A 13941-nucleotide genomic window follows, 5' to 3' on the forward strand; every position below is an offset into this window, starting at 1 on the left:
CATGCTCATATAATCATATTACCATTAACCCACGAAGTGCAATGCAATTCTATATTACACCTTATCCTACACTGCAATTTATTTTACTATTTGCATTTAAAACTCTTATATGATAGACATTTCAAATAGAAAATAATCGAAAAGGTCCATAAATGTCATCTCAGGTTTCTCCTCAGGGCAGGAATGTCAGGGTCCCAGCTGACTGCTCAGGGAGGGTAAATTTGGGGTAAATGACTACGCCTGGGTCCTCCCTCGGACCGGCGATTGACAGGAAAGCGCCGCAGGGTCAGCAGAGAGGAGAAAGAGACCTTTCCTGTGCCCGAGGGCTGAGGAGCATCAGTCAGTCTGGGGTAATTCATAAAAGAGTCGGACAGGGGTGATAAAAAACGAGTTGGAAATGAAGTGCACCGGGGACGAGGGCGTGTGACAGACCCGGGCGTCCAATCCACCTTCATTCCCACACATCAGCCAACCTGCCTGGTTTATCTTTCTTAAAGGAGCCGTGCCCATTTCATGCTGCATGTTAATACGTGAATAATAACTTCGTCACACAATATTTTGTCAGCATCGTTCAGATCTGCTATTTGCTGAACTAACAGAACTGCACTTCACTCATTATTGTTAAAATAAGATTTCTCTAAATCATATAATCAGTCGTATTTTAACATTCAGACTGCAATCAAACAAAGAACCGCGGCCCCTCAAAAGCCAACGTGACCTCTGACCTCTGGATTTGGACTTTTGATGCCAATGTCCCATCACACACACACACACATGGATTACTTCTATTTGTTCTCTGCTGCTAGTGGGCCAGTTATTGATACAATCCCAGAATGATGGCTGGGATTTTCCAGTTAAGCCTTTGAATGACAACAAACATTCTCCAGCGGAATAATTGAAGAGCGGAACGGTATTGATTCCTTCCCCCCTCACTTCCGCGGATATAAAGGAAGGAGCAGGGTCCCCTTTATGAGCTGTAATGTGGTGAGATGCGGCCATGCTTGCAGGAAGGCAGGGAAGCAACACGCAGCACCTGAGATGAAGCTCTTTCTCTCGCCCGATCCCTGGCAAGCAGCGGCGCAGACAGGAGATCCGGACTGATGGATCGGAGCGTGACACCAGACACCCCGATATTTAACTCCTGCACGTGTCTACGGGAGCCAAAAGCCGCAGGACGTCCAGAGGTTTCTGCAGTTTTTAATTCGCTAAAATGAAACGTGATTAATATCTGATGTACCATCATTGCACATCACATCACAAAGGGATTATGAGGCGGAAAAAATACGATTAATGTCAGTTCACACAAAACCTGCTGTACGCAGTCATGTGCAAAGGTTCGAGCATAAAATTGTCCGGCTGAAGTCTTTAAATTCTTACACAAGACTTGTTGCAAAAAAAAGGCTTCCAATCCTGCAAAATGAGCTGAGCGTGTCCATATGTGGACTCGTGCCTGCCTTCAGGTTCTTGAAGAATGCAGATCACCTGATTTACGGCCCTCAGACTCCTGTACATGAGATTTTTTCGTAAGATTTGAGTTTGCGGATAATGTTTGGATCTGTCGCGTACGGATCCTGAGCATAACAGTGAATTTAAAATGCACGGAACCTTTATATGAAAAGACCGGATCTATTACCCTTCCAGCTCAGCAGTTAGAAGTCTTATTCACATCAACGCACAATTAAGAAGGACGGATTTGAACCTAAACGTTCAATAGAAAACTGAATGCAGGCAAATTTCTGGTTATAAATTATTTGTCTGTGTATTTAAGGCAGATCCAAGTTTTAATTTTTTTGCAGTCAACTTGATCCATTGTATAGTTATGCAAGCAGGATAATCCACTATCCATTAAAGGGATTTAAAAGACCTCAGAGTGGATTATCCTTCTCGTGCCACAGCCTCGCCGAAAAAAAAACAAAAAAACTCACTCAATTGAATCTCTTGTTTCTTAATGATTATTTAAAAAAACGAAGTTCTTTGTTCCAGACTCTTTGCGCAGCTTCCTGCGGCTCTGTACCGTACAGTACATGGTCAGCTGCAGGGGGTGGGGCCTGAATGGGCGCGGTGGGGGGAGCGCTCCACTCTGGCAGTAGCAGGTGAAAAGGAGCCAGCAGATGGCGAGCCGGGAGATTACGGGCCGCGGGATCTATATTCATAAGGCGGCGCACACCTTTGATTTCCAAGCGGATTACACCTTGTGTTCAAACACAGAGGGAAGAATGGGTCAGGGAGGCAGAGGACATGGGGGCAGAATAAAATCGCCGGCTACTTATTCATGGTTAACTCCTCACGGCTCATTACGTCTAATCCTTATTGCGCCGCAAGTAGTGGGCCGGTGTGAATGGGTCATCATTGGGCTGGCGGGGGGGGGCATGTGTCACCATTGTAGGCCAGAGGGCCTAATCCCACTTCGTGGAGACCCCGGGAACCCCCGACACCATCAAACAGCCCCGGTGACGGGGGCGCTCCCCGGGAGGAGTCGGCCTGGTGAAGAGCGCGGAGAGAAGCCCGCCTTTGTTCGTCAGCCTGGTGGCACCTTCTTCAGCGGGTGCTAATGAGGTCGTGTGGTGAAGTTAAAAGAGAAGTAAATGCTAAATGAGATTTTCCAATATGAAAGGCACCAAAAGTCACCAAAGTCACCAAAAGAAGCCGTGTGCACAAACGGGTCACTTTTGTTTCACGGCAAGCCTGTGAAGGTTATTAATGTCATGAATACATTATAAAGCAACTTGGATTGTAATAAATTGTAAAAACAACATCAGTTAATGGTATAAATACTAAGTGAAATGGAAAATTGCTTCATTAAAATTTTACTGTAGATAAATAAACACAGCATACAAATGATAAGCATGGAATGTTTGAATAAGACTTAACACATGAATGTTTTGTGAGGTACATTACCGGAATTCAGAAACACTACAGAACATTTGGCTTTGGATCGGTACGCAATAATGAGACAATAATCTTGATGGTTACCAAGATGTCTGACTCGTTAACACTCATTTAGTGTAATATAAGGAAGCACCACTAGATAGAGGACTGTGAACATGCAAACGTGTACGAGGCCTACGGTTTTTATAACAGCCCCCTGCTGTCTCTGAAAGTTAGAATTCAAGACGATGTTAAATAGGAGAATTCACTGCCACATGACAGAATACAGAGCTTTTTATGAGGTACGGCGGTGTAGAAGTTCAATCGAGAATTAGAGAGTTCAAAAGTCTTTTCAAATGATTCAAATTATTCACAGCTCACAAAATGCACAAAAAAAAAGGCCTGACTGTGTTTGTCATCGTCGGCATCTCCGTCCATCTCTTTCCCCCACCAGAGATAAGAGCACGAAGACAAGCCGCGTCACCTGCCTTGCCCATTGTCTGAGCTAAACCTTCACTATGGTGACTAGTTTCCATCTCGGGTCGCGGTGCACTTGTCAAGTCGCTGCCAAATCAAATCATGCAAATGAATTCGCTCCCCATTGTAAACGCTCCCCGAGATCGGCGCTTTATCAGGAACACGTCCCACAGAGCCGATGAGGATCTTGCGCCCGACCCCGCCGCTCGGGGGGCGGTGACTTGGCCCCATTCACGACTCGAAGGTCATGTGACACACATCTGATGCATACAAAAGAGGGACGATTTCTACAAATTTACATCTGCATAAGACCGCAGGTTGCAATTTCCCAGCGCGATATAAAATGTAAAAAGTGAAGTGATTGTCATTGTGAAACACTACAGCACAGCACAAGGTGACATATGTCCCCTGCTTTTAACCATCACCCTTGGTGAGCAGTGGGCACCATGACAGGCACACGGGGAGCATTGTGTGGGGACGGTGCTTTGCTCGGTGACACCCTCGTGTATCGGGATTCGAACTGCCAACATTCTGATTACTACACATCAATATTCATCAAGTCTAATTTTAAAAAGGGGAGGAGTCTGTAGGCATGATTGACAGCTCTCACAAACCCCCTCTTGTCAATACGTCACATGCCCAGGTGTCTTTCTCCTCCGTTTGCCTCCGCTCTCTACACTCCTAATGCGCCTGGCCACGCCCCCTACCCACACCAACATGCAGGTAGGTTCATCAGCAATTTATTTAAGAGTTCTGATGCGTGAACTTGCGAGCCTCACACTTCTTATAAATCTTATATACATCTTACATCTTATAAAAACACAGCCCCGCAGGCCAACAATCACAAAGCTGGAGCCGTGATAATGTTACAGGTAGACCATCCAGAACATGATGAAATGACATGGCCATATCTGCCGGGGACGGGCAGTGATCCATTCGGCGAATGAGAAACAAACGCACAGGGGAAAAAAAATTGTGAAGGTGAAAGTTTTCACATGTGACACAGCACAGCACGCGGTGACACGGTGAAACGTGTCCTCTGCTTTTAACCATCACCCTTGGTGAGCAGTGGGCAGCCATGACAGGCGCCCGGGGAGCTTCAGCAAGGGGACCTCAGTGGCACCTTGGCAACCTTCCGATTACCGATGTCCGCTCTTCCTTACCCGCTAGGCCACCACTGATCAATATCTCAGATGAATCTCAGATGATACTACTGGGGTGGTAGTAGCCTAGTGGGTAACACACTCGCCTATGAACCAGAAGACCCAGGTTCAAATCCCACTTACTACCATCGTGTCCCTGAGCAAGACACTTAACCCTGAGTGTCTCCAGGGGGGGACTGTCCCTGTCACTACTAATTGTAAGTCGCTCTGGATAAGGGCGTCTGGTAAATGCTGTACTTGTAAAAAGTTTCATCCCTGCTGGATTCACCTGTTATCATTTTCAGATGATCGATGGAGGAATTTCTTGTTCAGAAGGATGCAAATCTAAATTCACAATGCGGAAATGCATTTTTCTTTTCCAACTTGCAGGTGAACAGAAAGCAATTCCGAATATGAATCCTTTCAATCGTGGCGACCTGTTCCATAAAACCCAGTCACAGGATGAACCCCAGTCCTTCAGAGCTGGTAATGGCCGCTTACGCCTTATTTACAGCGTGTTTACTCCTTTTATGTCGTGGGGACAGGAAAAGGCAGCGTCTTTTTCAAGCACACGCCTGCGACCCCCGTGATTGAAGGAGAAAGGGACAGAAATGACCCACTTATCCGTGATTGACAGTAGGCCAACTCCTGCCCTCGCTGCGCCGCTGGCTTTGTGCAGCCGGCTGCGCTGCTTTTGTTACACGTGAAATTGCCATTTTTCCCTCGTCTGTGTTTCCCGCTTCCCAAATTGGAGACACATTATGCTATTGGGGACACACGGAGGACCGGTGCGGAGGGGACAATTCGTAAAATGCCCACCTCCGAACAACTTTAACGACTGGCGGTGCAGGAGGTGTCGCCACTGCGGCGGAATCGACAAGGAGCGTAATTGGGGTTGTTAGGGGGACATTATGAGATGCTGTGGTGGGACGTTTACTGTGTAAACAGTCATTACGGCAGTGTGGGACCGAGGCGGGGGCGGCTCAGCTCCACCTGAACCTGGTTTAAATAAGACCCAGAACCGTTCGAGATCCTTCGTAATCCATCCGAGTCCAGGCCACCGACACCGGGCTGTGCGCCGGGCCTGGGATTGGTCGGAATGCGTACAGCATCGGTGGTAGAAACGGAGGGGCCAATTAAACGGCGAGGGCTCTCGTGTGGAGATACGCCCCCATCGACCCGACCGCCACGCCCGGCTCGAAACCGACTCACCACAATTACAGCAATTACCGGCAGCCGGCGACTCTCGCCGTCAAGTAGCTTTTAGTGGGACTCACCGGGTCAGGTACCCATTAGGATCACCGACCGGCCGGGCAGCGGGGAAAAAAAAGAACTTTCAAACAAACTGCGAATGTTAAAGCCAATAAAAAGAAACATTTTATTTCACAGTAAATAAAAAAAAAAACAGTGATAATAACAATGTAATAACAATAGTAAAAACTCCACGACGTCCCATTCCAGACTAAACTGCAGCACCGGGATCTAGAGTTGTCCGTATAAAACGTGTTGGGAATCTCCTCTCTGATGACGTGCGCTGGAGTGCAGATTTTTGGTATGGAAATGTGGAATATTTACAGAATTAGCGAGCATCTGGGATGTAGGTGTGGGACGTGTGGACGGTGGGGAGACACACGCAGATGATGAAGAGGACCCACTGACCTCCATTAAAGCCTAAACGGCCCATCCTGGACTGGAGCGCGTGAGGGTGGATGGGGCTCGCACGCGATGGGCGGCCACCCACGGGTGCAGCGGGGGGTTGTGGGTAGTTAGGCTGTGATTTACTTCAGGAACGAGTTGGGATGCTCCGATGACGAGTGTGTGCGGAACGAGTGGCCGCTTCAATTTCTGTAATCGTGTACTCAACCAAATCAAGTCTGGGATGGATGGAGTCGTTTAAACTGGTGACGGGCAAATCTGGAACGATAGGCGAAAACGTGAGGGCTGGAAATCCATCAGTCACACTGGGGGAGATGCGTGTCGCTCGTCTCAAGTCCTCGACCGTGACAATCCAGAGTGAGACAGAGTTCGGACAAACGACTGCACGTAACACGTGAGCCTGGGAGGGCAATATTTCATCCGAAATGTCTTCTATTGCTACACAAATCTCTGAAATGTAGACACTTCTTCGCTTTCAAACTGGTTTTTAAAAATCATGCACGCCCTGAATTGGCGGTGTTTGTAATATTGAGCATACTGTGTACTTGACAAAATACAATTTGAATTTGAATCCTGTTTTTTGCTTCAGACTCATCTCCATCTTACCAAAACTTATCCAGAATTAAAATTGCAAAGCTATCATATACTGTATATTCATTATATGAATATTAATAGCATGAACCTAATATATTAATAGCATGAAGACTGCTGAGAGGAGGCAGCATGGGTCACATAATTAAAAAGAAAGTTCAATTAACCTAATATTCTGCTCTTCAAATCTTCAAGCCCCCGCCGGCTCGATGAAAGTGTGCCATTCGGCAGCATTTATATTTACACGATAATTAATATATTCAGTTCCTGACAAACCGCCCAACAGGGACCCCGTCATCTTGGAGAGAACAGAGAGCGCCGCCACGCCATCAACATCTCCCGTCATACCAGACACCAGACACCACACCATCAGCTGAGGAAATACTCAACACCACGACAACACCAAGACTCAACACCACACCATCAGCTGAGGAAAAGCACAACACCACGGCATTAGCTGAGCAAAGACTCAACACCACGACATCAGCTGAGGAAATACTCAACACCACGACATCAGCTGAGCAAAGACTCAACACCCCAACATCAGCTGAGGAAAAGCACAACACCACCACATCAGCTGAGGAAAAACTCAACACCACAACATCAGCTGATGAAAGACTCAACACCACGGCATTAGCTGAGGAAAAACTCAACACCACGACATCAGCTGAGGAAATTCTCAACACCACGACATCAGCTGAGGAAATACTCAACACCCCAACATCAGCTGAGGAAAAGCACAACACCACGGCATTAGCTGAGCAAAGACTCAACACCACGGCATCAGTTGAGCAAAGACTCAACACCACACCATCAGCTGAGGAAAAACTCAACACCACAACATCAGCTGAGGAAAAGCACAACACCACGGCATTAGCTGAGCAAAGACTCAACACCACGACATCAGCTGAGGAAATACTCAACACCACAACATCAGCTGAGGAAATACTCAACACCACGACATCAGCTGAGGAAATACTCAACACCCCAACATCAGCTGAGGAAAAGCACAACACCACGGCATTAGCTGAGCAAAGACTCAACACCACGGCATCAGTTGAGCAAAGACTCAACACCACAACATCAGCTGAGCAAAGACTCAACACCACAACATCATCTGAGGAAAACTCAACACCACAACATCAGCTGATGAAAGACTCAACACCACAACATCAGCTGATGAAAGACTCAACACCACAACATCAGCTGATGAAAGACTCAACACCACGGCATCAGCTGAGCAAAGACTCAACACAACAACATCAGCTGAGAAAAGACACAAAACCACAACATCAGCTGAGGAAAAACTCAACACCACAACATCAGCTGATGAAAAACTCAACACCACAACATCAGCTGATGAAAGACTCAACACCACGGCATCAGCTGAGCAAAGACTCAACACAACAACATCAGCTGAGCAAAGACACAAAACCACAACATCAGCTGAGGAAAAACTCAACACCACAACATCAGCTGATGAAAGACTCAACACCACAACATCATCTGATGAAAGACTCAACACCACAACATCATCTGATGAAAGACTCAACACCACGGCATCAGCTGATGAAAGACTCAACACCACAACATCAGCTGAGGAAAAGCACAACACCACCACATCAGCTGAGGAAAAACTCAACACCACAACATCAGCTGATGAAAGACTCAACACCACGGCATTAGCTGAGGAAAAACTCAACACCACGACATCAGCTGAGGAAATTCTCAACACCACGACATCAGCTGAGGAAATACTCAACACCCCAACATCAGCTGAGGAAAAGCACAACACCACGGCATTAGCTGAGCAAAGACTCAACACCACGGCATCAGTTGAGCAAAGACTCAACACCACACCATCAGCTGAGGAAAAACTCAACACCACAACATCAGCTGAGGAAAAGCACAACACCACGGCATTAGCTGAGCAAAGACTCAACACCACGACATCAGCTGAGGAAATACTCAACACCACAACATCAGCTGAGGAAATACTCAACACCACGACATCAGCTGAGGAAATACTCAACACCCCAACATCAGCTGAGGAAAAGCACAACACCACGGCATTAGCTGAGCAAAGACTCAACACCACGGCATCAGTTGAGCAAAGACTCAACACCACAACATCAGCTGAGCAAAGACTCAACACCACAACATCATCTGAGGAAAACTCAACACCACAACATCAGCTGATGAAAGACTCAACACCACAACATCAGCTGATGAAAGACTCAACACCACAACATCAGCTGATGAAAGACTCAACACCACGGCATCAGCTGAGCAAAGACTCAACACAACAACATCAGCTGAGCAAAGACACAAAACCACAACATCAGCTGAGGAAAAACTCAACACCACAACATCAGCTGATGAAAAACTCAACACCACAACATCAGCTGATGAAAGACTCAACACCACGGCATCAGCTGAGCAAAGACTCAACACAACAACATCAGCTGAGCAAAGACACAAAACCACAACATCAGCTGAGGAAAAACTCAACACCACAACATCAGCTGATGAAAGACTCAACACCACAACATCATCTGATGAAAGACTCAACACCACAACATCATCTGATGAAAGACTCAACACCACGGCATCAGCTGATGAAAGACTCAACACCACAACATCAGCTGATGAAAGACTCAACACCACAACATCAGCTGATGAAAGACTCAACACCACGGCATCAGCTGATGAAAGACTCAACACCACAACATCAGCTGATGAAAGACTCAACACCACAACATCAGCTGATGAAAGACTCAACACCACCACATCAGCTGATGCTTCAGCCATATCTACATATTTTGGGATTAACAGCGAGCTCAATTACAACCTGCATTTGATGGTGAACTTCTGCTTTATGAGCTCCTGGCTCGTCTGATTCATTTGAAACTGTTTTAAGTGATTTTCTTTGACACGTTATCATGGCCAATTGCATGTAACTGCGGCGATGTTACCTTTCTTCTTCACTACATGATACTAGTGAGGCAGTGGCCTGTAATCGAAAGGTTGCTGGTTCGAATCCTGAACCACCAAGGTGCCACTGAGCACACACTGCTCCCCGGCACCAGTCATGGTGCCCACCAAGGGTGATGGTTAAATACAGAGGACACGTTTCACCGTGTCACCGTGTGCTGCGTTGTAGTGTTTCACAACGACAATCACTTCACTTTTTCACTCACTAGAGGAAATGCAACCACACCGACCACAACGGCAACATTAAAACCCCAGAATAATACAGATGCTCTCATTACAGGACGTGCGGAGGCAAGTGAAAATGTGCAAGTGTCTGAGTGACGAGGAGCATGTCGGCATGCTGGACAACAGGGCCAGAACTCCAACACAGCAGGGTGTTTTTGACATGTCGCGGTCAGTCCTGTAGACTAGATCGTGGCACCAGGACGCACAATAAGAAGAAGACAAGCCAATGGAGGGTGATGGAGGGGGACGTCAGAGCTCAGTTTAAATCAGCGCTTGTCCAGACGGCTCGCATTGCACCTCTAATGAGACAAAAAGCGAGGGATCCAGGAGTGGCCGGATATTGTGGCAGAAAGGGGGCTGCCGAGAGGGTGACTGATGGCGGTTTAATCAGCAGTGAGGAGGGTTAAGTAGCGGCACACCCCCCCGACGCCCCCTCACAGGCTCTCACAGCCCATTAAGACGGAGGATATGGATGGGGGGACAATGGTCCCGCGGGGGGGCATCGTTGGCGGCTGATCCCGCACTCATCCTGAGTTTAATGAGCTCGCCGCGTCGTCCTCCAGCCACAGTTTAACCGCGGAGCTGTGCGCCACCTGCACCTGCTCCCCATTTTTTGTTTGGTTTTGGGCTTTTTTTGGGGAGGAAAATCTGTTAAAAAGAACACCGAGAACCGAACTCAATCTGGCTTCAGAGAAGGAACCAATAAGGCGGGTATAACGCCGGACCCTACACTGGGAAATCCCACAAATGCATGACGGCTTGAGCGGCCCATGAGGCCGGCTGAAAACGGGGCGCAAAAAGGCCGCAGGAGCCCCGACTAACCTGAGCCTGGAAAGGCCGGCGTGGCGGCCGCGTAAAAATAACAGACGCTCATAAATCAAGGCGGCGGGAGAGGTTCCGCGATGAGAGGTAATCGATACGAGGGCCTGGCTTCGCCACCGAGCAAAATGGCACTCCATTTATAACGCAGGACTTTGAGAGGAAACATCACTCACGTCGGAGCACATGGGGCTTTAAAACCCGAAAACCTCTCGAAATGTCTTAAAAAAAAAACCTGGTCGTGGGTCACAATTTACACCAGACTTCCACCAGCCTGTTTTCATAATCATCATATACTGTAGATGGATGGTTTAAAATCCCACTTTTACAAACAGTCACATGTAGCTGAGGAAATTCCAGGCCCCTCAACTGGAGTTCATGGTCATGATAAATCTAATAAAAAAGATTATTCTAAATATAAAGATTATAATGACAATTGTGTGGGAAAAAAAAAAAAAAAGGTCCACATTCACTGGCGACATATTCATCAAGGTGTTGAACAAAGGAGCTCCGTATTTTCCGCCGCCAGCAATGCCATTAAATATTAACATGTAATTATAACAAGGTGAGAAATTAAATATTTACAGCTTTTAATCATTCATCCATTAGGGAGCTGTTTTGCATGGTGAAAATCCTCTGATTAGAGCAACGCAAAAGGTCACGTTTGATTATTACCTCCTAATTTTAGAGCCTCCAGATCTGGAGTGTCAAGGCGGAGGACGGAGGCGCCGTGATGAGGAACACTTCACCCGCACGGAATTGGCTAAATGGGGCCTGGTGGAGATCGCCCCGGAATACTGATCCGAGATTTGATGGTCTTATTAAAATCATTTTGTACGTTAAGGGTTTATCATGTCGAGTTGGGAACACAAAGAGGACCACAAAGAGTTGGAATAATTCCTAAAATTATAATTCTGAGAGTTCAAATTTGTACAGTAAAACTCTTACAACAAACACATGAAGATATATTATGAATAATATATACAGTGTACAACTTATTCCATACATAAAAAAACACCCTGAAGTCCTGTGAAAATGGCAGGAACCCTGGCGGTCTCGGCCCAGCCGCCGGTGAGTTGCAGTAATTGGACAGTAGCTGCCGCGGCCATCCGTGGCCATTAGGCCCTCACACCTCCGCGGCGTTTGTGGATCGGCGAGGTTTAATGGTCAGACCCTGCGGGGGGGGGGGGGGGGGGGATGGCCAGGGACGTCGGCGCCAGGACCGGTGGGTGAGGGCGTCGCGGAGAGTCTTCATGTTATTACCGCATTTTTACATTAACCCTTACACACACTTTCACTTCCGCTGCCTGACACCATGTTAATACCTACGTAGCAAAGTGTTATAAATGTGTTGCAATATTTCCTCCTTCTGCGTCCTGGTGCGGTCACATTCTCGGAAAAAATTCACCGTTCCTATCGCTGTGAGAAGACGCCGAACGTCACCAGGGTTCCCGCACTGATCCTTTTCCTGCCGTGTTGAAGACAGCGACCCAGGACCCTCACCCCCCAACACCAGCCCACCACAAAACCGCTAACCAGGCGGCAGCCGCCAGTTGGGCGCTCGTTTAACGTTAAAGAGCAGATCGATTGTGGTTCCTCTACACGTTCTCCATTACAGCACCTGCACCCGCGTCACCGATGCGCCGCCACGGACCCGATTCTAAAGAATATAAAGAACGCTGAACATAAACGGTTCAGAAGGTCTGTTTACCAGGGAACCGCAAACTGCAGTCTGGAAGTGACACCAGTTTATTGTGTGTGTGTGTGTGTGTGTGTGTGTGTGTGTGTTGGACAGTGAGGGGCCGGAGATGCCCAGTCAACCCGACATCTTTTACAGCTGGTTTTACTGGGGTCTCTTACAGGCCTGTCCCCTTCTGTCTCTTTGCCATGGCAACCAGGGTCTCATTTCAGAAGTGTCATGCTGCATTATCATCTCACCGGCTTACCCCCAAACACACACACACACACACACACTTTCACCCAACAACACTTTACCTACACACAGAAAGAGAAGGAACATGAAAAAATGATTTTTTTAAAAATATACATATAAACAATGATCTCATATGTTCTAACAAATATCAAACAATTCCGTCTCGTAAAACACTTAACGAGGATAAGAAATCCTCCCCACACACGTTCAGGGCTCCGTTTGTTGAGAGTTGAGTGTGTGACGGATGCAGGTTAATGACAGAATAGAACATCAGAACGAGTGAAAATTAGAACCTCTGCAGCAACACGGTTCAGACGGTGTGGGTTGACAAGAGGCCAAACAGTGGCGTGAACAAAGCACATGGCAGCCCGCCTGCACAGGGCACAACGGACTGAATACCAGCCGGAACCCCGATCAGTAATGAGAACATCAGAAAGTGCTCAGTATTATCTGTTGGTTGAATCGCATTCTGGGGTTTCTACTAAACCATAAACTCTGTCCAGTGCACCTTACCCAGATTGCCACGAAACCCACTAAAGCGAAGTGATTGTCATTGTGATACACAGCAGCACAGCACACGGTGCACACAGTGAAATGTGTCCTCTACATTTAACCATCACCCTTGGTGAGCAGTGGGCACCATGACAGGCGCCCGGGGAGCAGTGCTGGGGAGTCGAACCGGCAACCTTCTGATTACGGGGTCACTTCTTTAACCACTAAGCCACCACTGCCACTAATACTATAATAAACTATAATAAACAAGCCAAATACCACTTTTGGGTATTGAATCTGCTGGATTTTATATATATATAGTTTCATCTGAATCATGTTGTTTATTTATTTGCCTACTTGATGAGAAATGAATGGACGCGCGGGTCTGAAACTGAGTCTACGTCTCTGTCCACCTTTAATCGCCTTCATTTTAATAATGATCAACTTCACAAATGATCCCTAAAGGAGCCGCAGTCCTTCACTGACACTTAATCCGATCCAGCCCCCCTAATTCAGCCCCGGCAATTACCTCCCGCCCTCGCCACGCGCTCCTGACACGGCCGCTCCGTCACGCCGGCCACGAACTCTGACGAGTAAATTAGCTAATAACTCCGCAGGCGCAAGGAGCTAAAGCCCCGTCACGGGAAACTCCTGATCCTGACGGGCCCTGGGGACAGCGGTGTTCTGTCCCGTAGGAAATCGTAATGAAATCACCGCAGGCCAGAATGTCTTGTAATTGCTGTG

This window comes from Denticeps clupeoides, chromosome 6 (genome assembly GCF_900700375.1).
Source record: "Denticeps clupeoides chromosome 6, fDenClu1.1, whole genome shotgun sequence".
NCBI lineage: Eukaryota > Metazoa > Chordata > Actinopteri > Clupeiformes > Denticipitidae > Denticeps > Denticeps clupeoides.